Genomic DNA, 27,146 nt, shown 5'->3' with positions numbered 1-27,146 from the left:
AGGGTGAAAGGAAAGTGTTGGCAAATTGGAGGCCAATCACGTTGTTGAATGTAGATTACAAGATGTATGCTAAGTTGTTGGCATGGCGAATGAAGGAGGTGCTTGGGCAAGTGATTGGAGAAGAACAAGTGTGTGCGGTGCCTGGAAGAAGAGTGACTGATAATTTGATGTTGTTTAGAGATCTGATTGGAGATAGTTTGGGACGAAAGAAGGATATGTATGTTATGTCTTTAGATTTTGAAAAAGCGTATGATAGAGTATGTCATGTGTTCATGTTCAGAGTTTTGAAGAGTATGGGGTTTCCGGATGGTTTTGTGCGTAAGGTGCAGGGATTGTATGTTGATGCGTTTAGTCGGATTTTGGTGAATGGGAACCTGAGCGATCATGTGAGAGTGGATTCGGGGGTCAGACAAGGATGCCCCTTGTCACCCATTCTTTTTATTTGTGTGTTGGAACCGTTGCTGTGTATGTTGCGTGCAGATAAAGTGATGCGTGGGCTCTTGGTGCCTGGGAGTGGTGGAAAGTGTGTAAAAGTGTTGGCATATATGGATGATGTTGTGGTTGTGGGGCAGTCGAAAGTGGCTTTGGAGAGGGCGAAGTTGCGCGTGTCCTTATTTTGTGGTGCGTCTGCGTTTCGAGTGAATTGGGATAAATCTAAGTTGAAAGTGTTTGGAAATGCGTCAGTGAGTGATAATCAAATGGAATGTGTGAGCGGGGGTTTGAAAGTTTTGGGAGTGATTTTTGATGAGAATTTGAAAGGAAAAGAAAGTTGGGATGTTGTGGGTCGAAAAGTGGCTCAGAAGGTAAACTTCTGGAGTCTGAGGAAAATGACTATTTTTGGCAAAGTGCTAATTATTAAAGCTGTGGTGTTGCCTATGCTCTTATATGTTGCAAACGTTTTCCCTCCGGGAAGTGGTTGTGTGAAGAAGCTAAATCGGATATTGTTTCTTTTTTTCTGGGGTGGTCGGATGGAGAGATTGAAGCGAGTGTTTGTGGTGAAAGAGTGTAAAAATGGAGGTGTTAATTTTCCAAATTTGGAAGTGTTTTTTGGGATAAACTATATTTGTCAGGTTTTGCGTATGTTGGATGGGAGCACAAAAGCGGCGTGCATGATGCGTTATATGGCGGGTTGGATGTTGTGTGGTTTGAAGTGGAGAGTGAGAGATAATGCAGTACCAATGGCATATCATGTGAGTGGGTGGTATTCTTTGGTTGAATCTTTTATCCGTAAGTTTGAGTTGTTAGAGGTGAGCTTGGAAGAATGGAGGGACAAAAAGAAAGTGGTTCGGCGTTTGAAAGATAGGGAGGATTTTTGTGTGATTGAGGGGTTGACGTCTAAGGAGAGTGCTATAGCATGGACGGGATTACGTGTGAGTGGGCAGACAAATAGACAGAGAGAGATTGTGTGGATGAAGCTACATGGAGTCTTGCCGGTGAGGGAGTTTCAGAAGAAGAGGGATTTGGTACGATCGGCTGAATGTCCGAGGGCATCTTGTCTAGGATGTGAAAGTGGGCTGCATTTGTTTTGGAATTGTGGATATGCTCAGAGTGTGTGGAAGGTGTTGGGTGGTTTATGTAAGGAGTTGACTGGGGTTAGGATGATGAGTTGGAAGGTGGCTATGTATGGTTTAGGGGCGAGTGGTAAGGTAAATAAGCGTCTGTTATGGTTATTCATGGCATGTGTGTCGGAAGTGTTGTGGGACGTGCGGAATATTTTGGTGTTCAAAAAGGATGATATTGTTGTTAAAGAATGTGTGCGGATGGCTTTGGGAAAGCTGTATTTTTGTTTTCAGTGGGATAGGCACAAGGGTGGTGTTGAGGATGCGGAAGGCTTGTGGAAACATAGGAAGTGGAAGGCCCTGGTGGAGTGTTGAGGAGTGTGGAGTGGGGTTGTATGTTTCGTTGCCGTTTGTAATTGTTTATTGCCAAATTTATGACTAATCTTCGCTTGTTATAATTCTACTGTTATAAGAACACGATTTTCTTTTATAATAAAAAAAGCCATATGATGGATGTTACAAGCTTCGCACCGCTGGTTTGGAGCACGTACAAACTGAGGCAAAAAAAAAAAAAAAAAAAATCTGTTCTTATCAGTTTAATATCTGATACGCCCCCTATCTGGGGGCCATATATTAAATGGATTTTTAGAACAGGGAGATGGAAGAAGAGCTTGCTCTGTCCACTCCACGCATTGACCCGGTATTGCAGTACCTCCGGGACCGGTGCACCTTTCCTAATCTGTATTCCAAAAATAGATGAATGATGACTTCTCAGCTTATTCCCCAGGATTTGCAATGTTTTTTTGCCTGCTGCATTGATAAACTCTTGGATTTTGTAAGCATGCTTTTTATACTGTGTCAAAATTGTATTCAATCTTTGCTGTCTATTAAAATGTTACAATGGATGAATAAAAGCACGTGTGAACTACTGTGTGGAGTCTTATTTATCGTCTACTTCTTGTCTCCATTGAATTCCCTCCTTCTGCACAAGACAAATTGAAACAGTTGATCAGCATTTGGATGTGAGGCCTACGTAGGCCTAATTCTTGAATGCAAACTAAGTACGAACGAAGAAGCATTACCACTTCGAAATGAATTCCTACATTTTTAACTTACTATCATGATCATCCTTTCGGCTGGTCTTTTCGACCTGGTCATGTTTGGAACTAATTTTTATTTTAGTGGCGGTGGTGTCCACGCTGGTTGCAGGAGGTGTGGATAGTTGCTGTTACAGGCACTAAAGGCACAAGCTCTGCAGTATGTGTATATGCTGCATCCATCTCCTGGTGTGTGTCTCCCTCAAGTGGATGTCAGTTAGCAAGCCAAGCAAATGCAGTCCGTACAGCCAAGCACATTGTGACATCACGTGTGTCGCATAATGATGACATCACATGTGTCGCATCATGATGACATCATAGAGTGTGCATCATGATGACATCACAGAGCCCTCACACTGTAGTGAAAAATTGAAATCTGCCAGGATGAACGGGTTGGTTGAAACAATCCAGATTTTAGAGACAGGAGGTTCAAGGCAGCCAGGGAACCTTCCATTGCAGAATGAATGTCCCACTGCTTAAGTGATGAAGTGCAAGTGCATAGCATTGTGTCAATGTGATAAGCACGGAGCCAGCAGGGACAGACGGGACGGGCGGCAGACGTCTGGTGGGTGTGGTTGTCGGAGGCGGACCAAATGCAAATGATTGTGCATCAGCCAGCCAGTCAGTCAGTCAAGCAGCCAGCAAGACAGGAGAGGAGAGAAAACTCACGATGCAGGAGTGAGTGATGGAATGTGGTTGCGCGCGCGCCTGGGTGACTGCCTGCTTGTCAGTCCGGACTTCTCCTTCCTTCTCCCTCTTCTTTGCTGGGATCGCCGCCGCCAACCAAAGTCAAGTCAATCTGCAGATAGTATAGCGTAAGCGTGCGTGGGGGAGGGTGATTCTCCATGATGGATTGTAGATCCTGTTTCGGTTGCGCCGGTCCCTCAGCCCACATTCGGGTTATCGCTTCTCGGCCTTTTGGCTAAGATCAAGTGTAGTATCTGTTCTTATCAGTTTAATATCTGATACGCCCCCTATCTGGGGGCCATATATTAAATGGATTTTTAGAACAGGGAGATGGAAGAAGAGCTTGCTCTGTCCACTCCACGCATTGACCCGGTATTGCAGTACCTCCGGGACCGGTGCACCTTTCCTAATCTGTATTCCAAAAATAGATGAATGATGACTTCTCAGCTTATTCCCCAGGATTTGCAATGTTTTTTTGCCTGCTGCATTGATAAACTCTTGGATTTTGTAAGCATGCTTTTTATACTGTGTCAAAATTGTATTCAATCTTTGCTGTCTATTAAAATGTTACAATGGATGAATAAAAGCACGTGTGAACTACTGTGTGGAGTCTTATTTATCGTCTACTTCTTGTCTCCATTGAATTCCCTCCTTCTGCACAAGACAAATTGAAACAGTTGATCAGCATTTGGATGTGAGGCCTACGTAGGCCTAATTCTTGAATGCAAACTAAGTACGAACGAAGAAGCATTACCACTTCGAAATGAATTCCTACATTTTTAACTTACTATCATGATCATCCTTTCGGCTGGTCTTTTCGACCTGGTCATGTTTGGAACTAATTTTTATTTTAGTGGCGGTGGTGTCCACGCTGGTTGCAGGAGGTGTGGATAGTTGCTGTTACAGGCACTAAAGGCACAAGCTCTGCAGTATGTGTATATGCTGCATCCATCTCCTGGTGTGTGTCTCCCTCAAGTGGATGTCAGTTAGCAAGCCAAGCAAATGCAGTCCGTACAGCCAAGCACATTGTGACATCACGTGTGTCGCATAATGATGACATCACATGTGTCGCATCATGATGACATCATAGAGTGTGCATCATGATGACATCACAGAGCCCTCACACTGTAGTGAAAAATTGAAATCTGCCAGGATGAACGGGTTGGTTGAAACAATCCAGATTTTAGAGACAGGAGGTTCAAGGCAGCCAGGGAACCTTCCATTGCAGAATGAATGTCCCACTGCTTAAGTGATGAAGTGCAAGTGCATAGCATTGTGTCAATGTGATAAGCACGGAGCCAGCAGGGACAGACGGGACGGGCGGCAGACGTCTGGTGGGTGTGGTTGTCGGAGGCGGACCAAATGCAAATGATTGTGCATCAGCCAGCCAGTCAGTCAGTCAAGCAGCCAGCAAGACAGGAGAGGAGAGAAAACTCACGATGCAGGAGTGAGTGATGGAATGTGGTTGCGCGCGCGCCTGGGTGACTGCCTGCTTGTCAGTCCGGACTTCTCCTTCCTTCTCCCTCTTCTTTGCTGGGATCGCCGCCGCCAACCAAAGTCAAGTCAATCTGCAGATAGTATAGCGTAAGCGTGCGTGGGGGAGGGTGATTCTCCATGATGGATTGTAGATCCTGTTTCGGTTGCGCCGGTCCCTCAGCCCACATTCGGGTTATCGCTTCTCGGCCTTTTGGCTAAGATCAAGTGTAGTATCTGTTCTTATCAGTTCACGCTGACTGACGGTGCTACCTTGTTTCTTGGACCGACAATTGTCCTTCTCAGGGCTAAGCTGCACCCGGGCCGAGAAGCCAGAAAAATCGAAAGCCGAGACTGCGAGGAGAAGGAGAAGATCGCTTGAAGAGGGTGAAGATTTGCATCGCTCCCCAGCTACAGCAGAGGGTTAGACTTGTTTGCTCTGCCCTCTGGAGAAGATACCCCCCCTCCGCCAGCAAGACTGCGTGGAGAAAAGGGACTTCGCCGGAGAAGCTCTGCAGCGCCCCCTACCTGCACTGGAGGGCTAGACTTGCTGGCTCTGCCCTCTGAAGCGACCGACCGCCTATCCTCCTCTCGACGACAGCGCTGATCCTCCGCCCCGCCTCCTACGCCAGGAACCGTGAGTATGGCCACCGCTGCCCCAGCCGCCGCTGTTCCAGCCACCGCTGCTCCAGCCCCAGCTGCTCCAGCCTCTGCCTCCACTCCGGCCACCCTCGCCAAGAAGAGCCAGGCCAAGACGGCGAAAAAAACCGCCAAAGCCCCCACCGGATCGGCCGCACCCAGCGCCACAACCCCTGCAGCAACACCGCCAGCGACACCCACCCAGGTGAGCACCAAAGACAAACCGTCCCTGGAGCCCTGGATGAGATTCACCGTGGTGATGAAGTTGAAGGAGGTGGATGGACGGATGCCGGACATGACAGTGGAGACCTTTGGGAAGAAGATGATCCTGGACCAGGGCTTCTCGACCGCTGAAACCCTCAGCATCCAGAATTACCTGAAGGGGATCTTTTACGTCACCTTCGCCTCCCTTGCCATCTGCAAGAGGTACTGGGAGGCAGTGAAATCGGCGAGACCCGAATCCCCTTTCTCCCGCTTTGTGGGCAATTGCCCTATTCAAAGAGAGGAAAGGCGGGTGACGGTTTCAATGAGGAACCCACACACGCCCATCAAGGACATTGTCACCTTCCTCAGCCGGTTCTGTACCGTCAAGAAGGACCCCACAAGGGTTCTGGATGGGAACAGCTTCTGGACTGGAAAGTGGGCTGTGATCGTCGTCCTGCAAAAGGACACCTCGTGCCCAGAAGGAGTCAAGCACCTCCCACAGTGCTTCTCCCTGGGGGGATCTCAAGGACTTCTCCACTACGCCGACCAGCCACGCAACTGCAGGAAGTGCGGCGGGATGGGCCACGTGATGAAGGACTGCAAGGTCCCGGCATGCAAGAATTGCCACATGGCCAGCCATGAGACCAAGGACTGCCCCACGAGGAAAACCTGCAACCTGTGCGGCAAAGTGGACCACGCCTACAGGGACTGCCCGAGTAGGTCGAGAACCTACTCAGCTGTGGTGACCGGACGTGCCAACCCTGCCCTCAAGCTGCTGCCCTCTGCTACGCAGAAGGAAAAGAAACCGCAGGAGGGTAAGAAACCTGTCAAACCCACCCCCCTCCCATCCTCCCTCACCACCTCCCTCCCCATCTCCACCAGCCCACCCCCTGCGACAGTGACTCCCATCCCTACCACTGTCGCAACCCTCCCTGACCCCTCCCCCGACTCTCCTACCCAGCCCATTGTCTCTCCCAACCCAACCACCCCTGCCCCACCTGACCTTTCTTCCCAGGAAGATTTCCCCGCCCTCCCCTCCCCTCTTACTCCAACTGCAGGTGTCGAGAAGACGAGGAACTGCAAGAGGAAGGAGCTCGACAGCCCGTCTGCGGACTCCGAATCCTCTAAGAAACTGGCGGTCGAGCTGACCCCGCTGGAAGAAGAAATGGAGGAGCTGGCGGAGGCAATCAGCAGGGAGGAGGAGGAGGAGCTGGATGCCAACGCCGCCGCCTTACTCGACCAGATACTGGGAGACAACTCGCCGCTACCCGAGCAAGGGAACCTGGCATCCGATGCCGAGGAAGCCCCGCCCGACGGAGTGGTAACGTAAATGTAGAACTGTTGCCTAACCTCTCTTTTTTCCCCAACTAATGGCGTCATTTTCAATTTTCACCATTAATGTGAGGAGTATTAAGGATAAGCTTAGAAGACAGTCTGTGTTTACTTTCCTAGATAGTCAGAAATGTGATGTGTACATGTTGCAGGAATGCTCTCTTCCTTTCTCCAAGTCCTACAAACATCTGGGCAGGCAGTGGTCTCACGGCGCCTCCTATTGGTCCGGTGGGGGCGAGTGTAAGTCTGCAGGGGTCGCCATACTTATTAGGGGGAGCCTCTTCACGCTAGATTCTGTTCAGGAGCTCGTCTGCGGCAGATTACTTGTCGTAGACGGCTCCTGGGCAGGTGAGCCTATCAGGCTTATCTGCGTGTACGCCCCCCCTTTCAAGAATGAGCGTTTGGAGCTTTTCCAGACCCTGCGACCGCAGCTCGCAACCACTAGGGCGGTAGTGATGGCAGGAGACTTCAACTGCACCATGGAGGAGGATGGACGCAGCACCAGCAACTCTACCAAGCTTGATGTGACGTCTAAACTGCTCATAGAAATGGTGACCGAAGCATCACTGCGGGACGCTATGGGCTCCATGGGGTCCGGCTCCGTGAATTATACATGGAGCCGCCCCGATGGCTCTGTGCGTTCCCGCATTGACTTTGTGTTTACCTCTAGAACAGTGAAGCAGACCAGGCATTCTATGGTCCCCTGCTTCTTCTCAGACCACAGGGCCATTCTCTTCCAAGGAGTCCTGGGTAGCGGTTTCGCACCTGGCCCAGGCTCTTGGAAGTTGAATTGTGCCCTGCTGGAAAGAGAGGATGTGCTGGCGGAGCTGAAGGATGCCTACATCACATGGAAAAATGACAAATGTTATTTTGAATGTATGAGCGACTGGTGGGAATATGCTAAGGCTAACATTCGCAGTTTCTTTCAGGTTAAAGGGAGACAACAGGCGTGCGACCGAAAGAGGAACTTCAAGAGGCTGCAAAGACACCTGCAGTCCCTGCTGGACCTCCAACGGTGCGGCTGGGACGTGAGAGACGAGCTGGATGAGACCAAAGAGGGCCTGAAAGGGCACTTTGAGGAGGAATCCAGACGTATCGTCTTCCGTTCCAAGGTGGAGAACCTGGAGAAGGACGAGAAATGCAACTCTTTCTTTTTCAGGAAACTCCACTCTGGCCACACGCCACTGACTGAGCTGCGAGATGAGACCGGCATCCCCAGACAGGGGAAGGAGGGCGTGATGAAAGTCGTCAGCGACTATTACAGCGACCTCTACTCCCCTAAGACTACAGACAGCGAGGAGGCCGATAAGTTCCTGTCAGGTATCACTAACACCATTGATCCTGCAGGCAAAGCCACTCTGGATGCTCCCTTGGCGTTGGAGGAGTTGCACTCTGCCGCCAGATCCTTTAGGCAGGGCAGGACCCCGGGCAGTGATGGTCTCCCAGCAGAGCTCTACGTAGCGCTGTGGGACCTCATTGGACCGGACCTGCTCGAGCTGTACGGGGAGATGGTGGTGGAGGGCAAAATGCCCCCATCGCTGAGGGAGGGAATGATCACGATCTTGTATAAGCGTAAGGGGGAGAGATGCGAGCTGAGAAATTGGAGGCCCATCTCTCTCTTAAACGTGGACTACAAGATCCTCGCCAAGGTGCTCGCCAACAGGCTGAAGGCTGTCATCGGACAGATCATTCACCCGGACCAGACCTGCGCCATCCCTGGTCGTAGGATTGCAGACAGCCTCGCCCTCCTCAGAGACACGGTCCATTACATCAAGGATCGGAACGTTCACGCGGCCCTGGTCAGTCTTGACCAGGAGAAGGCCTTCGATCGTGTCTCACATGAGCTGATGGGCAGGGTTCTGCATAAATTTGGCCTCGGTAAAATGTTTTGTACGTATGTTAACCTGATGTACCTTGATATCCACAGCTCGGTGCTGGTGAACGGCTGGAAGACTGACCCCTTTTCCATCTTGTCCGGGGTCAGACAAGGCTGCCCTCTTTCACCTCTTCTTTTTGTTTGTGTTATAGAGCTCATGGCTGTATGCATCAGACGGAATCCAGAGATCAGAGGGATCGCCGCACCGGGTCGCGACCGACGAGAGGCCAAGTGTTCGCTGTACATGGATGACGTCACTGTCTTCTGCGCGGATCATCGTTCGGTGACAGCACTCGTCCAGACCTGCGAGAACTTCGGCCGAGCCTCAGGGGCTAAAGTCAACTGCGGGAAGTCAGAGGCTATGCTCTTCGGAAAGTGGCACCTGTCATCCTCTGCACCATTTCCTTTCACCATCAAGCCCGACTTCATTAAGATCCTCGGAGTCTGGTTCGGCGGCGAGGGTGCAGCCCTGAGATGTTGGGACGAGAGACTGGCGACTGTTCGCCAAAAGATCGGATTGTGGAGCCTCAGAGAACTTACCATCGAGGGGAAATCACTTGTGCTGCGCAACGAGATTCTTCCTGTTCTGCAGTACACCGCGCAGGCCTGGCCACCCCTGGCAACCGTCTGCAGGGCCATCACGAGGGCAGTGTTTCACTTCATCTGGGGCTCCAAGATGGACAGAGTAAAGCGGTCAGTTATGTACAAGGAGCCCCTCAAGGGTGGAAAGGGTATTCCGGATATCCCAACCATGCTTCGAGCCTTCTTCGTGTGTAACTGCATCCGCAGGACAATGTACGAGAACTTGAACGATTCTGCAGGAAACTCCATGTCCCGTTTCTTCCTCCTGCCTCTTTGGAGGAACCTCGGCTGGGACAAATGGGACAGCTCCATCCCTTACAACTGGAACACCCCGTGGTTCTACCTGGACGTGTCCAAGTTCGTGAGGGAACACCAACTGGAGGGAGTTAAACCTGACTTATGGAAATCGAAGACGATCTACAAGCTCATCAGAGCTAAAGACGATTTGGAGCCGATTCCGGGGCTCCCTTCAGCGACTGCCAAACAGGTCTGGGAGAATGTGGCCTCTAAAAGGCTCACAAACAGACACAAAGACCTGTCGTGGATGGCCATCCAGGGGGGCCTGCCCCTCCGGTCATTCATGCACTCCCGGAACCTGTGCAGGTACAGACATTGCCCCAGGTGCATCATACACGAGGAAACATCTATGCACCTGTTTTGGGACTGTGCCTGGGCCCAGTTGTTGTTGGACGCCCTGGAAAACGAACTGAAAAACTCTGTGCCAAGGAACTGCCTCACGTACCATTCGGTACTCTACGGACTTTTCCCTGGCACCCACACCGTTGGGGCGATCCAGGAAGCCTGGCGCCTTATGAACTGTATCAAGGACGCTTCGTGGCTAGCCAGGAACCGCCTCATTCTGCGGAGGGAGAGGATGTCCATCCAGGACTGTTGCAGGCTGGTTCACAGCCTGCTCAGAGACTATTCCACCATGGACAGCCCTGAGGAAGAAGAGGACTAAAAACCCCCTTTTTCTGCCCCTCCCCCCTTGTCCTGAACCGAAAATGAGACTTTGAGACCGTGGCCCCTGCCCCCTCACTCACAATGTCTGTTGTTTTATTGATGTCTTTCTATTTATTGCCCTTCCCCTTATATGTGTCTGTCCTTCAATAAAGCTTCGGGCTTGTGATTCACCCTCCCTCACCCCCCTACCCTCCACACCCATAGCCTTATTTACTGTTGTGTTATTGTATCGTTTAATTGCATAGTGCAGCCTGAGAACTACAGTGTAGGCTACAGGCCCGCGCCGTAGTTCTTCGACTGCACTATACAGTCTGCATCTGTGCTGTGTTTTGGCCTGTGCTGCGACACGGCACTTATGTTTGTCAATGTTACCGTCTGTTTTTTGCAACTTTATACCAATAAAGACGCTTTTTCAATCAAAAAATCTGTTCTTATCAGTTTAATATCTGATACGCCCCCTATCTGGGGGCCATATATTAAATGGATTTTTAGAACAGGGAGATGGAAGAAGAGCTTGCTCTGTCCACTCCACGCATTGACCCGGTATTGCAGTACCTCCGGGACCGGTGCACCTTTCCTAATCTGTATTCCAAAAATAGATGAATGATGACTTCTCAGCTTATTCCCCAGGATTTGCAATGTTTTTTTGCCTGCTGCATTGATAAACTCTTGGATTTTGTAAGCATGCTTTTTATACTGTGTCAAAATTGTATTCAATCTTTGCTGTCTATTAAAATGTTACAATGGATGAATAAAAGCACGTGTGAACTACTGTGTGGAGTCTTATTTATCGTCTACTTCTTGTCTCCATTGAATTCCCTCCTTCTGCACAAGACAAATTGAAACAGTTGATCAGCATTTGGATGTGAGGCCTACGTAGGCCTAATTCTTGAATGCAAACTAAGTACGAACGAAGAAGCATTACCACTTCGAAATGAATTCCTACATTTTTAACTTACTATCATGATCATCCTTTCGGCTGGTCTTTTCGACCTGGTCATGTTTGGAACTAATTTTTATTTTAGTGGCGGTGGTGTCCACGCTGGTTGCAGGAGGTGTGGATAGTTGCTGTTACAGGCACTAAAGGCACAAGCTCTGCAGTATGTGTATATGCTGCATCCATCTCCTGGTGTGTGTCTCCCTCAAGTGGATGTCAGTTAGCAAGCCAAGCAAATGCAGTCCGTACAGCCAAGCACATTGTGACATCACGTGTGTCGCATAATGATGACATCACATGTGTCGCATCATGATGACATCATAGAGTGTGCATCATGATGACATCACAGAGCCCTCACACTGTAGTGAAAAATTGAAATCTGCCAGGATGAACGGGTTGGTTGAAACAATCCAGATTTTAGAGACAGGAGGTTCAAGGCAGCCAGGGAACCTTCCATTGCAGAATGAATGTCCCACTGCTTAAGTGATGAAGTGCAAGTGCATAGCATTGTGTCAATGTGATAAGCACGGAGCCAGCAGGGACAGACGGGACGGGCGGCAGACGTCTGGTGGGTGTGGTTGTCGGAGGCGGACCAAATGCAAATGATTGTGCATCAGCCAGCCAGTCAGTCAGTCAAGCAGCCAGCAAGACAGGAGAGGAGAGAAAACTCACGATGCAGGAGTGAGTGATGGAATGTGGTTGCGCGCGCGCCTGGGTGACTGCCTGCTTGTCAGTCCGGACTTCTCCTTCCTTCTCCCTCTTCTTTGCTGGGATCGCCGCCGCCAACCAAAGTCAAGTCAATCTGCAGATAGTATAGCGTAAGCGTGCGTGGGGGAGGGTGATTCTCCATGATGGATTGTAGATCCTGTTTCGGTTGCGCCGGTCCCTCAGCCCACATTCGGGTTATCGCTTCTCGGCCTTTTGGCTAAGATCAAGTGTAGTATCTGTTCTTATCAGTTTAATATCTGATACGCCCCCTATCTGGGGGCCATATATTAAATGGATTTTTAGAACAGGGAGATGGAAGAAGAGCTTGCTCTGTCCACTCCACGCATTGACCCGGTATTGCAGTACCTCCGGGACCGGTGCACCTTTCCTAATCTGTATTCCAAAAATAGATGAATGATGACTTCTCAGCTTATTCCCCAGGATTTGCAATGTTTTTTTGCCTGCTGCATTGATAAACTCTTGGATTTTGTAAGCATGCTTTTTATACTGTGTCAAAATTGTATTCAATCTTTGCTGTCTATTAAAATGTTACAATGGATGAATAAAAGCACGTGTGAACTACTGTGTGGAGTCTTATTTATCGTCTACTTCTTGTCTCCATTGAATTCCCTCCTTCTGCACAAGACAAATTGAAACAGTTGATCAGCATTTGGATGTGAGGCCTACGTAGGCCTAATTCTTGAATGCAAACTAAGTACGAACGAAGAAGCATTACCACTTCGAAATGAATTCCTACATTTTTAACTTACTATCATGATCATCCTTTCGGCTGGTCTTTTCGACCTGGTCATGTTTGGAACTAATTTTTATTTTAGTGGCGGTGGTGTCCACGCTGGTTGCAGGAGGTGTGGATAGTTGCTGTTACAGGCACTAAAGGCACAAGCTCTGCAGTATGTGTATATGCTGCATCCATCTCCTGGTGTGTGTCTCCCTCAAGTGGATGTCAGTTAGCAAGCCAAGCAAATGCAGTCCGTACAGCCAAGCACATTGTGACATCACGTGTGTCGCATAATGATGACATCACATGTGTCGCATCATGATGACATCATAGAGTGTGCATCATGATGACATCACAGAGCCCTCACACTGTAGTGAAAAATTGAAATCTGCCAGGATGAACGGGTTGGTTGAAACAATCCAGATTTTAGAGACAGGAGGTTCAAGGCAGCCAGGGAACCTTCCATTGCAGAATGAATGTCCCACTGCTTAAGTGATGAAGTGCAAGTGCATAGCATTGTGTCAATGTGATAAGCACGGAGCCAGCAGGGACAGACGGGACGGGCGGCAGACGTCTGGTGGGTGTGGTTGTCGGAGGCGGACCAAATGCAAATGATTGTGCATCAGCCAGCCAGTCAGTCAGTCAAGCAGCCAGCAAGACAGGAGAGGAGAGAAAACTCACGATGCAGGAGTGAGTGATGGAATGTGGTTGCGCGCGCGCCTGGGTGACTGCCTGCTTGTCAGTCCGGACTTCTCCTTCCTTCTCCCTCTTCTTTGCTGGGATCGCCGCCGCCAACCAAAGTCAAGTCAATCTGCAGATAGTATAGCGTAAGCGTGCGTGGGGGAGGGTGATTCTCCATGATGGATTGTAGATCCTGTTTCGGTTGCGCCGGTCCCTCAGCCCACATTCGGGTTATCGCTTCTCGGCCTTTTGGCTAAGATCAAGTGTAGTACCTGCTCGAGGGAAACACAGGGTGGAGTATCTGTTCTTACACTAGGAGCGTGAGAGGTTCCTAGATGTGGAATGGAGAAACACTTTGTGGAGTACCAAATGCTGGGGTGTGGCGCTGCCTCTGGTCGAGAGGGGAGAAAAACTAGGCTTAGTATCCACCGTCCTTCTAAGGGGATGAAAAAAGGCCCCTTGCGTGGAGTGGAGAAAGGCCTGGTCTAGTATCTCTTCTCGTACTGGGGGTTGACCCTGGCACCGAGTGGGTATGAAACTGGGTCTGGCTGAGAGGTCGGGAGCAGCTAGAAGCTCGAGGTGTTTCGTGCCCCTGGAACTGGAAGGGACAGGGGTGCCGGAAATGCACTGGGGTTTCGAGCCACCTTTGCACTAAGGCACTTTAGCACTTAACACTTCAACCCTTCCTGTCTGCACCCACTTCCTTTGCCCTGGCCTTTTGGCTAGGGTAAGGAAAATTTTTTATACCCCCCGGCCTTCTGGCTGGGGCTTATTTATTTATTTATGCCCACTCACGTGTTTTGCACTTGCGCACAGCACTAGCACTTTTTATGTTTTTTGTAGTGTGTCACGTCACGGTTTTGTTGGGGTTAAGGTGAGACCCTTATGGGCCACCTTCTCTCCTAAGTTGCTGAGGCCCTCTCCTTTTGGGGAGGGCCAGAGGCTGATATCGGTCCCCAGGGGGAAGCTTCGGCCAACCCTGGGGACACACGAGGGTCCCTCCGCGCTTCGGCAAGGGGGGACCCACAGTCCCTTTTTTCCCTCAGTAGGCCTTCGGGCTCTGAGGGTTAGGGGAGTAACGGGGCCCTTCTCCTTTCGGAGAGGGTCCAAGAACCTTCGCCCCCAGCACGTTTGGTCACAGACACTGGGTGATGAAGTCACGCACCTCGGGCTTCGATAAAAAAAAAAAAAAAAATCTGTTCTTATCAGTTTAATATCTGATACGCCCCCTATCTGGGGGCCATATATTAAATGGATTTTTAGAACAGGGAGATGGAAGAAGAGCTTGCTCTGTCCACTCCACGCATTGACCCGGTATTGCAGTACCTCCGGGACCGGTGCACCTTTCCTAATCTGTATTCCAAAAATAGATGAATGATGACTTCTCAGCTTATTCCCCAGGATTTGCAATGTTTTTTTGCCTGCTGCATTGATAAACTCTTGGATTTTGTAAGCATGCTTTTTATACTGTGTCAAAATTGTATTCAATCTTTGCTGTCTATTAAAATGTTACAATGGATGAATAAAAGCACGTGTGAACTACTGTGTGGAGTCTTATTTATCGTCTACTTCTTGTCTCCATTGAATTCCCTCCTTCTGCACAAGACAAATTGAAACAGTTGATCAGCATTTGGATGTGAGGCCTACGTAGGCCTAATTCTTGAATGCAAACTAAGTACGAACGAAGAAGCATTACCACTTCGAAATGAATTCCTACATTTTTAACTTACTATCATGATCATCCTTTCGGCTGGTCTTTTCGACCTGGTCATGTTTGGAACTAATTTTTATTTTAGTGGCGGTGGTGTCCACGCTGGTTGCAGGAGGTGTGGATAGTTGCTGTTACAGGCACTAAAGGCACAAGCTCTGCAGTATGTGTATATGCTGCATCCATCTCCTGGTGTGTGTCTCCCTCAAGTGGATGTCAGTTAGCAAGCCAAGCAAATGCAGTCCGTACAGCCAAGCACATTGTGACATCACGTGTGTCGCATAATGATGACATCACATGTGTCGCATCATGATGACATCATAGAGTGTGCATCATGATGACATCACAGAGCCCTCACACTGTAGTGAAAAATTGAAATCTGCCAGGATGAACGGGTTGGTTGAAACAATCCAGATTTTAGAGACAGGAGGTTCAAGGCAGCCAGGGAACCTTCCATTGCAGAATGAATGTCCCACTGCTTAAGTGATGAAGTGCAAGTGCATAGCATTGTGTCAATGTGATAAGCACGGAGCCAGCAGGGACAGACGGGACGGGCGGCAGACGTCTGGTGGGTGTGGTTGTCGGAGGCGGACCAAATGCAAATGATTGTGCATCAGCCAGCCAGTCAGTCAGTCAAGCAGCCAGCAAGACAGGAGAGGAGAGAAAACTCACGATGCAGGAGTGAGTGATGGAATGTGGTTGCGCGCGCGCCTGGGTGACTGCCTGCTTGTCAGTCCGGACTTCTCCTTCCTTCTCCCTCTTCTTTGCTGGGATCGCCGCCGCCAACCAAAGTCAAGTCAATCTGCAGATAGTATAGCGTAAGCGTGCGTGGGGGAGGGTGATTCTCCATGATGGATTGTAGATCCTGTTTCGGTTGCGCCGGTCCCTCAGCCCACATTCGGGTTATCGCTTCTCGGCCTTTTGGCTAAGATCAAGTGTAGTATCTGTTCTTATCAGTTTAATATCTGATACGCCCCCTATCTGGGGGCCATATATTAAATGGATTTTTAGAACAGGGAGATGGAAGAAGAGCTTGCTCTGTCCACTCCACGCATTGACCCGGTATTGCAGTACCTCCGGGACCGGTGCACCTTTCCTAATCTGTATTCCAAAAATAGATGAATGATGACTTCTCAGCTTATTCCCCAGGATTTGCAATGTTTTTTTGCCTGCTGCATTGATAAACTCTTGGATTTTGTAAGCATGCTTTTTATACTGTGTCAAAATTGTATTCAATCTTTGCTGTCTATTAAAATGTTACAATGGATGAATAAAAGCACGTGTGAACTACTGTGTGGAGTCTTATTTATCGTCTACTTCTTGTCTCCATTGAATTCCCTCCTTCTGCACAAGACAAATTGAAACAGTTGATCAGCATTTGGATGTGAGGCCTACGTAGGCCTAATTCTTGAATGCAAACTAAGTACGAACGAAGAAGCATTACCACTTCGAAATGAATTCCTACATTTTTAACTTACTATCATGATCATCCTTTCGGCTGGTCTTTTCGACCTGGTCATGTTTGGAACTAATTTTTATTTTAGTGGCGGTGGTGTCCACGCTGGTTGCAGGAGGTGTGGATAGTTGCTGTTACAGGCACTAAAGGCACAAGCTCTGCAGTATGTGTATATGCTGCATCCATCTCCTGGTGTGTGTCTCCCTCAAGTGGATGTCAGTTAGCAAGCCAAGCAAATGCAGTCCGTACAGCCAAGCACATTGTGACATCACGTGTGTCGCATAATGATGACATCACATGTGTCGCATCATGATGACATCATAGAGTGTGCATCATGATGACATCACAGAGCCCTCACACTGTAGTGAAAAATTGAAATCTGCCAGGATGAACGGGTTGGTTGAAACAATCCAGATTTTAGAGACAGGAGGTTCAAGGCAGCCAGGGAACCTTCCATTGCAGAATGAATGTCCCACTGCTTAAGTGATGAAGTGCAAGTGCATAGCATTGTGTCAATGTGATAAGCACGGAGCCAGCAGGGACAGACGGGACGGGCGGCAGACGTCTGGTGGGTGTGGTTGTCGGAGGCGGACCAAATGCAAATGATTGTGCATCAGCCAGCCAGTCAGTCAGTCAAGCAGCCAGCAAGACAGGAGAGGAGAGAAAACTCACGATGCAGGAGTGAGTGATGGAATGTGGTTGCGCGCGCGCCTGGGTGACTGCCTGCTTGTCAGTCCGGACTTCTCCTTCCTTCTCCCTCTTCTTTGCTGGGATCGCCGCCGCCAACCAAAGTCAAGTCAATCTGCAGATAGTATAGCGTAAGCGTGCGTGGGGGAGGGTGATTCTCCATGATGGATTGTAGATCCTGTTTCGGTTGCGCCGGTCCCTCAGCCCACATTCGGGTTATCGCTTCTCGGCCTTTTGGCTAAGATCAAGTGTAGTATCTGTTCTTATCAGTTTAATATCTGATACGCCCCCTATCTGGGGGCCATATATTAAATGGATTTTTAGAACAGGGAGATGGAAGAAGAGCTTGCTCTGTCCACTCCACGCATTGACCCGGTATTGCAGTACCTCCGGGACCGGTGCACCTTTCCTAATCTGTATTCCAAAAATAGATGAATGATGACTTCTCAGCTTATTCCCCAGGATTTGCAATGTTTTTTTGCCTGCTGCATTGATAAACTCTTGGATTTTGTAAGCATGCTTTTTATACTGTGTCAAAATTGTATTCAATCTTTGCTGTCTATTAAAATGTTACAATGGATGAATAAAAGCACGTGTGAACTACTGTGTGGAGTCTTATTTATCGTCTACTTCTTGTCTCCATTGAATTCCCTCCTTCTGCACAAGACAAATTGAAACAGTTGATCAGCATTTGGATGTGAGGCCTACGTAGGCCTAATTCTTGAATGCAAACTAAGTACGAACGAAGAAGCATTACCACTTCGAAATGAATTCCTACATTTTTAACTTACTATCATGATCATCCTTTCGGCTGGTCTTTTCGACCTGGTCATGTTTGGAACTAATTTTTATTTTAGTGGCGGTGGTGTCCACGCTGGTTGCAGGAGGTGTGGATAGTTGCTGTTACAGGCACTAAAGGCACAAGCTCTGCAGTATGTGTATATGCTGCATCCATCTCCTGGTGTGTGTCTCCCTCAAGTGGATGTCAGTTAGCAAGCCAAGCAAATGCAGTCCGTACAGCCAAGCACATTGTGACATCACGTGTGTCGCATAATGATGACATCACATGTGTCGCATCATGATGACATCATAGAGTGTGCATCATGATGACATCACAGAGCCCTCACACTGTAGTGAAAAATTGAAATCTGCCAGGATGAACGGGTTGGTTGAAACAATCCAGATTTTAGAGACAGGAGGTTCAAGGCAGCCAGGGAACCTTCCATTGCAGAATGAATGTCCCACTGCTTAAGTGATGAAGTGCAAGTGCATAGCATTGTGTCAATGTGATAAGCACGGAGCCAGCAGGGACAGACGGGACGGGCGGCAGACGTCTGGTGGGTGTGGTTGTCGGAGGCGGACCAAATGCAAATGATTGTGCATCAGCCAGCCAGTCAGTCAGTCAAGCAGCCAGCAAGACAGGAGAGGAGAGAAAACTCACGATGCAGGAGTGAGTGATGGAATGTGGTTGCGCGCGCGCCTGGGTGACTGCCTGCTTGTCAGTCCGGACTTCTCCTTCCTTCTCCCTCTTCTTTGCTGGGATCGCCGCCGCCAACCAAAGTCAAGTCAATCTGCAGATAGTATAGCGTAAGCGTGCGTGGGGGAGGGTGATTCTCCATGATGGATTGTAGATCCTGTTTCGGTTGCGCCGGTCCCTCAGCCCACATTCGGGTTATCGCTTCTCGGCCTTTTGGCTAAGATCAAGTGTAGTATCTGTTCTTATCAGTTCACGCTGACTGACGGTGCTACCTTGTTTCTTGGACCGACAATTGTCCTTCTCAGGGCTAAGCTGCACCCGGGCCGAGAAGCCAGAAAAATCGAAAGCCGAGACTGCGAGGAGAAGGAGAAGATCGCTTGAAGAGGGTGAAGATTTGCATCGCTCCCCAGCTACAGCAGAGGGTTAGACTTGTTTGCTCTGCCCTCTGGAGAAGACACCCCCCCTCCGCCAGCAAGACTGCGTGGAGAAAAGGGACTTCGCCGGAGAAGCTCTGCAGCGCCCCCTACCTGCACTGGAGGGTTAGACTTGCTGGCTCTGCCCTCTGAAGCGACCGACCGCCTCTCCTCCTCTCGACGACAGCGCTGATCCTCCGCCCCGCCTCCTACGCCAGGAACCGTGAGTATGGCCACCGCTGCCCCAGCCGCCGCTGCTCCAGCCACCGCTGCCCCAGCCCCAGCTGCTCCAGCCTCTGCCTCCACTCCGGCCACCCTCGCCAAGAAGAGCCAGGCCAAGACGGCGAAAAAAACCGCCAAAGCCCCCACCGGATCGGCCGCACCCAGCGCCACAACCCCCGCAGCAACACCGCCAGCGGCACCCACCCAGGTGAGCACCAAAGACAAACCGTCCCTGGAGCCCTGGATGAGATTCACCGTGGTGATGAAGTTGAAGGAGGTGGATGGACGGATGCCGGACATGACAGTGGAGACCTTTGGGAAGAAGATGATCCTGGACCAGGGCTTCTCGACCGCTGAAACCCTCAGCATCCAGAATTACCTGAAGGGGATCTTTTACGTCACCTTCGCCTCCCTTGCCATCTGCAAGAGGTACTGGGAGGCAGTGAAATCGGCGAGACCCGAATCCCCTTTCTCCCGCTTTGTGGGCAATTGCCCTATTCAAAGAGAGGAAAGGCGGGTGACGGTTTCAATGAGGAACCCACACACGCCCATCAAGGACATTGTCACCTTCCTCAGCCGGTTCTGTACCGTCAAGAAGGACCCCACAAGGGTTCTGGATGGGAACAGCTTCTGGACTGGAAAGTGGGCTGTGATCGTCGTCCTGCAAAAGGACACCTCGTGCCCAGAAGGAGTCAAGCACCTCCCACAGTGCTTCTCCCTGGGGGGATCCCAAGGACTTCTCCACTACACCGACCAGCCACGCAACTGCAGGAAGTGCGGCGGGACGGGCCACGTGATGAAGGACTGCAAGGTCCCGGCATGCAAGAATTGCCACATGGCCAGCCATGAGACAAAAGACTGCCCCACGAGGAAAACCTGCAACCTGTGCGGCAAAGTGGACCACGTCTACAGGGACTGCCCGAGTAGGTCGAGAACCTACTCAGCTGTGGTGACCGGACGTGCCAACCCTGCCCTCAAGCTGCTGCCCTCTGCTACGCAGAAGGAAAAGAAACCGCAGGAGGGTAAGAAACCTGTCAAACCCACCCCCCTCCCATCCTCCCTCACCACCTCCCTCCCCATCTCCGCCAGCCCACCCCCTGCGACAGTGACCCCCATCCCTACCACTGTCGCAACCCTCCCTGACCCCTCCTCCGACTCTCCTACCCAGCCCATTGTCTCTCCCAACCCAGCCACCCCTGCCCCACCTGACCTTTCTTCCGAGGAAGATTTCCCCGCCCTCCCCTCCCCTCTTACTCCAACTGCAGGTGCCGAGAAGACGAGGAACTGCAAGAGGAAGGAGCTCGACAGCCCGTCTGCGGACTCCGAATCCTCTAAGAAACTGGCGGTCGAGCCGATCCCGCTGGAAGAAGAAATGGAGGAGCTGGCGGAGGCATTCAGCAGGGTGGAGGAGGAGGAGCTGGATGCCAACGCCGCCGCCTTACTCGACCAGATACTGGGAAACAACTCGCCGCTACCCGAGCAAGGGAACCTGGCATCCAATGCCGAGGAAGCCCCGCCCGACGGAGTGGTAACGTAAATGTAGAACTGTTGCCTAACCTCTCTTTTTTCCCCAACTAATGGCGTCATTTTCAATTTTCACCATTAATGTGAGGAGTATTAAGGACAAGCTTAGAAGACAGTCTGTGTTTACTTTCCTAGATAGTCAGAAATGCGATGTGTACATGTTGCAGGAATGCTCTCTTCCTTTCTCCAGGTCCTACAAACATCTGGGCAGGCAGTGGTCTCACGGCGCCTCCTATTGGTCCGGTGGGGGTGAGTGTAAGTCTGCAGGGGTCGCCATTCTTATTAGGGGGAGCCTCTTCACGCTAGATTCTGTTCAGGAGCTTGTCTGCGGCAGATTACTTGTCGTAGATGGCTCCTGGGCAGGTGAGCCTATTAGGCTTATCTGCGTGTACGCCCCCCCTTTCAAGAATGAGCGTTTGGAGCTCTTCCAGACCCTGCGACCGCAGCTCGCAACCACTAGGGCGGTAGTGATGGCAGGAGACTTCAACTGCACCATGGAAGAGGATGGACGCAGCACCAGCAACTGTACCAAGCTTGATGTGACGTCTAAACTGCTCATAGAAATGGTGACCGAAGCATCACTGCGGGACGCTATGGGCTCCATGGGGTCCGGCTCCGTGAACTATACATGGAGCCGCCCCGATGGCTCTGTGCGTTCCCGCATTGACTTTGTGTTTACCTCTAGAACAGTGAAGCAGACCAGGCATTCTATGGTCCCCTGCTTCTTCTCAGACCACAGGGCCATTCTCTTCCAAGGAGTCCTGGGTAGCGGCTTCGCTCCTGGCCCAGGCTCTTGGAAGTTGAATTGTGCCCTGCTGGAAAGAGAGGAGGTGCTGGCGGAGCTGAAGGATGCCTACATCACATGGAAAAATGACAAATGTTATTTTGAATGTATGAGCGACTGGTGGGAATATGCTAAGGCTAACATTCGCAGTTTCTTTCAGGTTAAAGGGAGACAACAGGCGTGCGACCGAAAGAGGAACTTCAAGAGGCTGCAGAGACTTCTGCAGTCCCTACTGGACCTCCAACGGTGCGGCTGGGACGTGAGAGACGAGCTGGATGAGACCAAAGGGGGCCTGAAAAGGCACTTTGAGGAGGAATCCAGACGTATCGTCTTCCGTTCCAAGGTGGAGAACCTTGAGAAGGACGAGAAGTCTAATTCTTTCTTTTTCAGGAAACTCCACTCTGGCCACACGCCCCTGACCGAGCTGCGAGATGAGACCGGCATCCCCAGACAGGGGAAGGAGGGCGTGATGAAAGTCGTCAGAGACTACTACAGCGACCTCTACTCCCCTAAGACCACAGACAGCGAGGAGGCCGATAAGTTCCTGTCAGGTATCACTAACTCTATTGATCCTGCAGGCAAAGCCACTCTGGATGCTCCCTTGGCGTTGGAGGAGTTGCACTCTGCCGCCAAATCCTTTAGGCAGGGCAGGACCCCGGGCAGTGACGGTCTCCCAGCAGAGCTCTACGTAGCGCTGTGGGACCTCATTGGACCGGACCTGCTCGAGCTGTACGGGGAGATGGTGGTGGAGGGCAAAATGCCCCCATCGCTGAGGGAGGGAATGATCACGATCTTGTATAAGCGTAAGGGGGAGAGATGTGAGCTGAAGAATTGGAGGCCCATCTCTCTCTTAAACGTGGACTACAAGATCCTCGCCAAGGTGCTCGCCAACAGGCTGAAGGATGTCATCGGACAGATCATTCACCCGGACCAGACCTGCGCCATCCCCGGCCGCAGGATTGCAGACAGCCTCGCCCTCCTCAGAGACACGGTCCATTACATCAAGGATCGGAACGTGCACGCGGCCCTGGTCAGCCTTGATCAGGAGAAGGCCTTTGATCGTGTCTCACATGAGCTGATGGGCAGGGTTCTGCATAAATTTGGCCTCGGTAAAATGTTTTGTACGTATGTTAACCTGATGTACCTTGATATCCACAGCTCGGTGCTGGTGAACGGCTGGAAGACTGACCCCTTTTCCATCTTGTCCGGGGTCAGACAAGGCTGCCCGCTTTCACCTCTTCTTTTTGTTTGTGTTATAGAGCTCATGGCTGTATGCATCAGACGGAATCCAGAGATCAGAGGGATCGCCGCACCGGGTCGTGACCGACGAGAGGCCAAGTGTTCGCTGTACATGGATGACGTCACTGTCTTCTGCGCGGATCACCGTTCGGTGACAGCACTCGTCCAGACCTGCGAGAACTTCGGCCGAGCCTCAGGGGCTAAAGTCAACTGCGGGAAGTCAGAGGCTATGCTCTTCGGAAAGTGGCACCTGTCATCCTCTGCACCATTTCCTTTCACCATCAAGCCCGACTTCATTAAGATCCTGGGAGTCTGGTTCGGCGGCGAGGGTGCAGCCCTGAGATGTTGGGATGAGAGACTGGCGACTGTTCGCCAAAAGATTGGATTGTGGAGCCTCAGAGATCTTACCATCGAGGGGAAATCACTTGTGCTGCGCAATGAGATTCTTCCCGTTCTGCAGTACACCGCGCAGGCCTGGCCACCCCTGGCAACCGTCTGCAGGGCCATCACGAGGGCAGTGTTTCACTTCATCTGGGGCTCCAAGATGGACAGAGTAAAGCGGTCAGTTATGTACAAGGAGCCCCTCAAGGGTGGAAAGGGTATTCCGGATATCCCAACCATGCTTCGAGCCTTCTTCGTGTGTAACTGCATCCGCAGGACAATGTACGAGAACTTGAACGATTCTGCAGGAAACTCTATGTCCCGTTTCTTCCTCCTGCCGCTTTGGAGGAATCTCGGCTGGGACAAATGGGACAGCTCCATCCCTTACAACTGGAACACCCCGTGGTTCTACCTGGACGTGTCCAAGTTCGTGAGGGAACACCAACTGGAGGGAGTTAAACCTGACTTATGGAAATCAAAGACGATCTACAAGCTCATCAGAGCTAAAGACGATTTGGAGCCGATTCCGGGGCTCCCTTCAGCGACTGCCAAACAGGTCTGGGAGAATGTGGCCTCAAAAAGGCTCACAAACAGACACAAAGACCTGTCGTGGATGGCCATCCAGGGGGGCTTGCCCCTCCGGTCATTCATGCACTCCCGGAACCTGTGCAGGTACAGACATTGCCCCAGGTGCATCATACATGAAGAAACATCTATGCACCTGTTTTGGGACTGTGCCTGGGCCCAGTTGTTGTTGGACGCCCTGGAAAACGAACTGAAAAACTCTGTGCCAAGGAACTGTCTTACGTACCATTCGGTACTCTACGGACTATTCCCTGGCACCCACACCGTTGGGGCGATCCAGGAAGCCTGGCGCCTTATGAACAGTGTTAAGGACGCTTCGTGGCTTGCCAGGAACCGCCTCATTCTGAGGAGGGAGAGGATGTCTATCCAGGACTGTTGCAGGCTGGTTCACAGCTTGCTCAGAGACTATTCCACCATGGACAGCCCTGAGGAAGAAGAGGACTAAAACCCCCCTTTTTCTGCCCCCCTCCCCTTGTCCGAACCGGAAATGAGACTTTGGGACCGTGGCCCCTGCCCCCTCACTCACAATGTCTGTTGTTTTATTGATGTCTTTCTATTTATTGCCCCTCCCCTTATATGTGTCTGTCTTTTCAATAAAGCTTCGGGCTTGTGATTCACCCTCCCTCACCCCCCTACCCCCCACACCCATAGCCTTATTTACTGTTGTGTTATTGTATCGTTTAATTGCATAGTGCGGCCTGAGAACTATAGTGTAGGCTACAGGCCCGCGCCGTAGTTCTTCGACCGCACTATACAGTCTGCATCTGTGCTGTGTTTTGGCCTGTGCTGCGACACGGCACTTATGTTTGTCAAATGTAATCGTCTGTTTTTTGCAACTTTATACCAATAAAGACGCTTTTTCAATCAAAAAATCTGTTCTTATCAGTTTAATATCTGATACGCCCCCTATCTGGGGGCCATATATTAAATGGATTTTTAGAACAGGGAGATGGAAGAAGAGCTTGCTCTGTCCACTCCACGCATTGACCCGGTATTGCAGTACCTCCGGGACCGGTGCACCTTTCCTAATCTGTATTCCAAAAATAGATGAATGATGACTTCTCAGCTTATTCCCCAGGATTTGCAATGTTTTTTTGCCTGCTGCATTGATAAACTCTTGGATTTTGTAAGCATGCTTTTTATACTGTGTCAAAATTGTATTCAATCTTTGCTGTCTATTAAAATGTTACAATGGATGAATAAAAGCACGTGTGAACTACTGTGTGGAGTCTTATTTATCGTCTACTTCTTGTCTCCATTGAATTCCCTCCTTCTGCACAAGACAAATTGAAACAGTTGATCAGCATTTGGATGTGAGGCCTACGTAGGCCTAATTCTTGAATGCAAACTAAGTACGAACGAAGAAGCATTACCACTTCGAAATGAATTCCTACATTTTTAACTTACTATCATGATCATCCTTTCGGCTGGTCTTTTCGACCTGGTCATGTTTGGAACTAATTTTTATTTTAGTGGCGGTGGTGTCCACGCTGGTTGCAGGAGGTGTGGATAGTTGCTGTTACAGGCACTAAAGGCACAAGCTCTGCAGTATGTGTATATGCTGCATCCATCTCCTGGTGTGTGTCTCCCTCAAGTGGATGTCAGTTAGCAAGCCAAGCAAATGCAGTCCGTACAGCCAAGCACATTGTGACATCACGTGTGTCGCATAATGATGACATCACATGTGTCGCATCATGATGACATCATAGAGTGTGCATCATGATGACATCACAGAGCCCTCACACTGTAGTGAAAAATTGAAATCTGCCAGGATGAACGGGTTGGTTGAAACAATCCAGATTTTAGAGACAGGAGGTTCAAGGCAGCCAGGGAACCTTCCATTGCAGAATGAATGTCCCACTGCTTAAGTGATGAAGTGCAAGTGCATAGCATTGTGTCAATGTGATAAGCACGGAGCCAGCAGGGACAGACGGGACGGGCGGCAGACGTCTGGTGGGTGTGGTTGTCGGAGGCGGACCAAATGCAAATGATTGTGCATCAGCCAGCCAGTCAGTCAGTCAAGCAGCCAGCAAGACAGGAGAGGAGAGAAAACTCACGATGCAGGAGTGAGTGATGGAATGTGGTTGCGCGCGCGCCTGGGTGACTGCCTGCTTGTCAGTCCGGACTTCTCCTTCCTTCTCCCTCTTCTTTGCTGGGATCGCCGCCGCCAACCAAAGTCAAGTCAATCTGCAGATAGTATAGCGTAAGCGTGCGTGGGGGAGGGTGATTCTCCATGATGGATTGTAGATCCTGTTTCGGTTGCGCCGGTCCCTCAGCCCACATTCGGGTTATCGCTTCTCGGCCTTTTGGCTAAGATCAAGTGTAGTATCTGTTCTTATCAGTTTAATATCTGATACGCCCCCTATCTGGGGGCCATATATTAAATGGATTTTTAGAACAGGGAGATGGAAGAAGAGCTTGCTCTGTCCACTCCACGCATTGACCCGGTATTGCAGTACCTCCGGGACCGGTGCACCTTTCCTAATCTGTATTCCAAAAATAGATGAATGATGACTTCTCAGCTTATTCCCCAGGATTTGCAATGTTTTTTTGCCTGCTGCATTGATAAACTCTTGGATTTTGTAAGCATGCTTTTTATACTGTGTCAAAATTGTATTCAATCTTTGCTGTCTATTAAAATGTTACAATGGATGAATAAAAGCACGTGTGAACTACTGTGTGGAGTCTTATTTATCGTCTACTTCTTGTCTCCATTGAATTCCCTCCTTCTGCACAAGACAAATTGAAACAGTTGATCAGCATTTGGATGTGAGGCCTACGTAGGCCTAATTCTTGAATGCAAACTAAGTACGAACGAAGAAGCATTACCACTTCGAAATGAATTCCTACATTTTTAACTTACTATCATGATCATCCTTTCGGCTGGTCTTTTCGACCTGGTCATGTTTGGAACTAATTTTTATTTTAGTGGCGGTGGTGTCCACGCTGGTTGCAGGAGGTGTGGATAGTTGCTGTTACAGGCACTAAAGGCACAAGCTCTGCAGTATGTGTATATGCTGCATCCATCTCCTGGTGTGTGTCTCCCTCAAGTGGATGTCAGTTAGCAAGCCAAGCAAATGCAGTCCGTACAGCCAAGCACATTGTGACATCACGTGTGTCGCATAATGATGACATCACATGTGTCGCATCATGATGACATCATAGAGTGTGCATCATGATGACATCACAGAGCCCTCACACTGTAGTGAAAAATTGAAATCTGCCAGGATGAACGGGTTGGTTGAAACAATCC

At 50.1% G+C, this 27,146-nt stretch overlaps 8 non-coding genes and 4 pseudogenes across 8 annotated transcripts; all 12 read left to right on the top strand.

Annotated features, from left to right (window-relative positions):
* Positions 1–2,028: 2,028 nt before the first annotated feature.
* On the top strand, positions 2,029–2,233 carry LOC134990172 (U2 spliceosomal RNA; annotated as a pseudogene).
* A 1,265-nt stretch (positions 2,234–3,498) lies between these two features.
* On the top strand, positions 3,499–3,689 carry LOC134990203 (U2 spliceosomal RNA). The gene has a single exon (XR_010195074.1). It is a non-coding gene; the product is annotated as a U2 spliceosomal RNA (small nuclear RNA).
* A 1,265-nt stretch (positions 3,690–4,954) lies between these two features.
* LOC134990184 (U2 spliceosomal RNA) lies at positions 4,955–5,059 on the top strand (annotated as a pseudogene).
* A 5,685-nt stretch (positions 5,060–10,744) lies between these two features.
* LOC134990241 (U2 spliceosomal RNA) lies at positions 10,745–10,929 on the top strand. The gene has a single exon (XR_010195109.1). It is a non-coding gene; the product is annotated as a U2 spliceosomal RNA (small nuclear RNA).
* Positions 10,930–12,194: 1,265 nt separating this feature from the next.
* On the top strand, positions 12,195–12,385 carry LOC134990202 (U2 spliceosomal RNA). Its single transcript, XR_010195073.1, has one exon. It is a non-coding gene; the product is annotated as a U2 spliceosomal RNA (small nuclear RNA).
* A 1,265-nt stretch (positions 12,386–13,650) lies between these two features.
* Positions 13,651–13,774, top strand: LOC134990191 (U2 spliceosomal RNA; annotated as a pseudogene).
* An 806-nt stretch (positions 13,775–14,580) lies between these two features.
* Positions 14,581–14,765, top strand: LOC134990174 (U2 spliceosomal RNA). Its single transcript, XR_010195064.1, has one exon. It is a non-coding gene; the product is annotated as a U2 spliceosomal RNA (small nuclear RNA).
* Positions 14,766–16,030: 1,265 nt separating this feature from the next.
* On the top strand, positions 16,031–16,221 carry LOC134990201 (U2 spliceosomal RNA). The gene has a single exon (XR_010195072.1). It is a non-coding gene; the product is annotated as a U2 spliceosomal RNA (small nuclear RNA).
* A 1,265-nt stretch (positions 16,222–17,486) lies between these two features.
* LOC134990200 (U2 spliceosomal RNA) lies at positions 17,487–17,677 on the top strand. Its single transcript, XR_010195071.1, has one exon. It is a non-coding gene; the product is annotated as a U2 spliceosomal RNA (small nuclear RNA).
* Positions 17,678–18,942: 1,265 nt separating this feature from the next.
* Positions 18,943–19,047, top strand: LOC134990183 (U2 spliceosomal RNA; annotated as a pseudogene).
* A 5,686-nt stretch (positions 19,048–24,733) lies between these two features.
* On the top strand, positions 24,734–24,918 carry LOC134990239 (U2 spliceosomal RNA). The gene has a single exon (XR_010195108.1). It is a non-coding gene; the product is annotated as a U2 spliceosomal RNA (small nuclear RNA).
* Positions 24,919–26,183: 1,265 nt separating this feature from the next.
* On the top strand, positions 26,184–26,374 carry LOC134990193 (U2 spliceosomal RNA). Its single transcript, XR_010195070.1, has one exon. It is a non-coding gene; the product is annotated as a U2 spliceosomal RNA (small nuclear RNA).
* The last annotated feature ends 772 nt before the right edge of the window (positions 26,375–27,146 follow it).

Source organism: Pseudophryne corroboree, unplaced genomic scaffold (assembly GCF_028390025.1).
Source record: "Pseudophryne corroboree isolate aPseCor3 unplaced genomic scaffold, aPseCor3.hap2 scaffold_1150, whole genome shotgun sequence".
Lineage (NCBI taxonomy): Eukaryota > Metazoa > Chordata > Amphibia > Anura > Myobatrachidae > Pseudophryne > Pseudophryne corroboree.
The sequence above is the reverse complement of the archived record's forward strand: the minus strand, read 5'-3'. Positions and strand labels throughout refer to the sequence as shown.